The 4,581-nt window shown below is 36.2% G+C and overlaps 1 non-coding gene across 1 annotated transcript; it reads left to right on the top strand.

Annotated features, from left to right (window-relative positions):
* Positions 1–1,803: 1,803 nt before the first annotated feature.
* LOC121231253 (small nucleolar RNA R71) lies at positions 1,804–1,910 on the top strand. Its single transcript, XR_005929317.1, has one exon. It is a non-coding gene; the product is annotated as a small nucleolar RNA R71 (small nucleolar RNA).
* Positions 1,911–4,581: the final 2,671 nt, after the last annotated feature.

The raw sequence follows: 4,581 nt of genomic DNA, 5'->3' as shown, positions 1-4,581 counted from the left end.
TACCATATGGAAAAATGCTGAGTACCATAAGAGGGATTGCTCCGTTAGGTTCAAAAGTGGCAATACAAGGGTCTGCTGCATCTAGTAGTACTTTGTCTCCAACCTTAAGTTGATTTGGTGAAATTTTGAGCTCGTCATGGCATGGTCTTGGTTTATCGTGTGTCCTTGGTTTATGTGTTCACCATTCATTTAGTTCCTCAATTTGAAGCCTCCGTTCTTCATAAATGGGTTCTTTGTTGTTACTTGAACAGGGCTCATGTGTTCTCTTCGAACGTGTTTCCTGTAAAGAAGGTTGCACCACATGGTCAGTATTAATAGGATTATGAGCTTGAAGAGTAACAGAGTCATCACCCACACGAAGTGTGAGTTTACCTGTACCAACATCAATAACGATTCTAACAGTTGCTAAAAAGGGCCTTCCTAGAATTAGAGGCGCGTCACTACCGTCTTCTATGTCTAGAACAACAAAATCGATTGGGAATATAAATTCATCAATTTTTATAAGTACATCTTCAATGGTACCTCTAGGAAATTTGATAGTTTTACCGGCTAACTAAATACTCATCCTAGTTTGTTTGGGTTTCCCAAGACCTAGTTGTTTAAACATTTTGTAGTGCATGACATTAATACTAGCCCCTAAATAAACCAAAGCATTTTTAACATTTAAGCTACCAATTAAACAAGGAATCGTAAAACTACCTGGATCTTTCAATTTGTTGGCAAGCTTGTTCATAGAATGGCTGAGCAAACTGCATTTAACTCCACATGTGACGCCTCATCCAACTTTCGTTTATTTGCTAAAAGCTCCTTTAAGAGTTTGACTATGTTTGACATCTAAGAAAGAGCTTCAATAAATGGTAAGTTAATGTGTAATTTCTTTTATAGTTTAAGGAATTTACCAAATTGTTCATCTGTGCGGTCTTTCCTTGTTGCATTGGGGTATGACACTCGTGGTTTGTACTCTTTACTTATTGGTTTCTACTCACTGTGGTCTACCTTGCCTTTACCTTTACTTACTACAATTTCTTGTCTCAGTTCTGGTTCAGTTTCAACTAACCCTTCCTCATATTGGATGGTAATTGCGTTGAGTTGTTCCCTTGGGTTAGATTTAGTGTTACTCAGCACACTACCCTGTGGTCGTTCAGAAATCAATTTGGCGAGTTGGCCTATCTGAGTTTCGAGCCCTTGGATCGACTCCTGTTGATTCTTAAGTGTTGTTTCGGTCTTTTGAAAGCGAGTTTCTGACATCGAGACAAACTTTTTTAGCATCTCCTCAAGGTTTGGCTTCTTTTCCTGTTGGTAAGGTGGTTGTTGGAAGCCTGGAGGAGGTGGTGGTCTCTGATTCCCTTGGCCTCTCCATGAGAAATTTGGGTGGTTCCTCTATCCTGCATTGTAAGTGTTACTATAAGGATTATTTTGAGGTCGAGGATTATTACCCATATAATTTAATTGCTCATTTTCCATGATATGGACATAAGGTGGGTATTCTGAATTGCTCATCCCTCCTCCACTTGCATTGCATTGCATTACTGGGTGAACCTTTGAAGAACCAAGAAAACAGTCAATTTTTCTACCTAATTAGAGAGCATGGTGACCGAATCGATGTTAAAAATGCCGGCTATTTTTGTTGGCTTTGTCCTCATGACTTGCCACTGATAATTATTCAGTGACATCTCTTCTATAAATTCATAAGCATCCTTAGGTGTCTTATTATTGATAGTCCCACTAGAGACTACGTCAACCATCTGTCTAATTGAAGGATTCAGGCCATTGTGAAATGTTTGAACCTGTAGCCAGAGTGGTAGCCCATGGTGAAGGCACCTTCTCAACAGATCCTTGTATCTCTCTCACGCATCGTAGAGTGTTTTTAGATCCATCTGCACAAAAGAAGAGATATCCTTCCTTAATTTAGCCGTTTTAGCTGGCGAAAAATATTTTAGTAAAAACTTTTCGGTCATTTGTTCCCAAGTAGTGATTGACCCTCGTGGTAATGAGTTCAACCACTGTTTAGCCTTATTCCTTAATTAAAAGGGAAATAACCAAAGACTAATAGCATCATCAGAGACGCCATTGATTTTAAATGTGTCGCAGAGTTCCAGAAAATTCGCCAAGTGAGTGTTTGGATCCTCATCTTGCAAACCATCAAACTGAACAAATTACTGTATCATTTGAATCGTGTTAGGTTTCAGTTCAAAATTATTTGCAGCAATAGCAGGCCTAACTATACTTGACTCAGTTCCTATTAAATTCAGTTTAGCATAATCATACATAGTGCGTGGAACATGATTCTGATTTACTAGATCAGTGGCAATTGCAGGAGGTAGCGGATTTTCCTGATTTTCAGCCATCTCCTCGGTTGTGATTTGAATATCGTCCTCTTGCTCTTCCTCTTTGTATCTTAAGCTTCGCCTTATTTCTCTTTGATTTTTGCGAGCTGTGTGATCTATGTCACTATCAAAAAGTAATGGTCCCGACGGGTTTCTTCTAGTCATACACTATAAAAAACTTGCCAGAAGAAAATAAAAGAGAAAATTAGAAAAGAAAATATAAATTTAAATTGCAAATAAAGTAAAATGGCTAAAGTAATAAAAATCGAGTGTTTCTAATAACTTAGTTCCCCGAAAACAGCCCTAAAAACTTGATATTACTCGTCGCAGTAAGTTTTAAAAATTTATAATTGACCGTTCTTGAAACTAACTATTATCACGATGAAGGCAAGTGTACCTATCGAACAGTAGTATAGCTTTAGCAAGACCAAATATCGAACCCAAAGGAACCAAGAGTACAAGTAATTACTTTCTTTTTATTATCTAGCTTAAAAATTAAGGGATTTGTTTATCTAAACTAGTTAACTAAACTAAAGGTGCACAGAGAGAAAATTGGGGAAAAGCTTTTGGGAAAACTCGATTGATTAAGACAATACCCAAGGAAAAATCCACCTAGACTTCACTTGTTATTTGAATCTGAATCAAACGATTTACTCATTTGACTTGATCCGTAAAAATCCCTAAGTTATATTATTATCTCTCTCAAGACTAATAACGTCTAACCCTAGGTTGATTAATTGAAATCTCTTTCTAATTAACACCCTAGTGTTGGATTAACTCAATCCATGGACTCCCTTATTAGGTTTCACCCTAATCTGGAAAAATCTTGTCACCCTATCTCTAGGCGTACAATCAACTCCACTTAATTACGACAAATTTACTCTTAGACAGGGACTTTTGGTCCTCTGAATAAGTGCATCAATTTGAATCAATATGCTTAAATATTAAAACAAGAATTAAGAACACATAATTAAGAACAAGTCAAATATTTATCATACAATTCAGATAATAATAACAAGATTCATCTTAGGTTTCATTCCCCTTAGGTATTTAGGGGGTTTAGTTCATAATTATGAAAGAAAACATCTCAAAAGAATAAACATAACAAAACATAAAGAAAACCAAAAACTCCTGAAGGAAATTGAAGGGAGATCTTTAGTCTTGACGATGAATCCAGCTTCTGAGATGGATCAATCGGCTTTCCTTGAGTAATTCCTTGCCTCCTACTCTGTGTGTGTCCCTTCTAGGTGCATCCTCAAGTGTTTAAATAGGCTTTAGAATTCCTAAAAGCCCTCAAGAGTAACCTTTTCTGAATAGAACTAAACTTGGGCTCGACAGGGACATGCCCATGTGCGATTTCTTCAATCCGTGTTCAAGGTTGTTACATAGGCACGGGCATGTGGTCTACCCGTGTAAGTCATGCTTTGATTCTGCCAAATGGACATGGTGGTGTGGCTTACCTGTGGGAGGAAGTGCAGGCCGTGTTGATTTCCCATATTTGCCCATTTTCTTAGTTTTCGGCCTGTTTCTCACTGTTTTTACTCTCCTATGCTCACCTAAGTATAAAACATGAAATTAAAGGATTAGGAGCATCGAATTCACCAAATCTAAGGATAATTCATCGAAAAAAATATGCTAAGCATGAGGTAAAAATATGTATAAATTATGATTTATCAATTATGGTTTTCTTCGAAACGAAAAATGAAATCATTTTGAATGAATGTAGGTTTCCAAAAATGGAAATGAAAATGGAAATAGAAATGAAAAGGAAAAGGAAAACTTGTAATCCTATATAGGATTACTTAAAAAATGATGGAAAAATAAGTTTATGTTTTTGGACTGTTTTGAAGCTCAAAAATGAAAATAAATCTTTTGGTCATAGTGAACATGTTGAGTTGTGGCATATTGAATGCATTTTCTTGGAATTTTACTAGAGGTAAAATAATCAAAATTTTACTAGGCGTAAATTTGTCAATGGGAAAATTGTAACATCCCGAAATAGGGCCTAAACAGAACAGTGGTCTCGAAACCACAAATTTGGGGAATAAAAATTTATTTTATTATCATTTTAAGGTCTATGGCATGATTGCATGGTTGTGTGAAAATTTTGTTTAGAAATTTTATAGATAGAGGGTCCAATTTGATATTTAGGATTATATTGCAAAAGTTGTAAAATGTGTGTTCTAGTTCACAAAGGTATTAAGTACTTGTGAGTAATGGGTTTTTAAAGTGGAGATCCTTGGATAGCAATTAC

The sequence above is a fragment of the Gossypium hirsutum genome, chromosome A06, assembly GCF_007990345.1.
Source record: "Gossypium hirsutum isolate 1008001.06 chromosome A06, Gossypium_hirsutum_v2.1, whole genome shotgun sequence".
Classification (NCBI taxonomy): Eukaryota; Viridiplantae; Streptophyta; class Magnoliopsida; order Malvales; family Malvaceae; genus Gossypium; species Gossypium hirsutum.
Note: the sequence above shows the minus strand (reverse complement) of the source record. Positions and strands in the feature narration are given on the sequence as shown.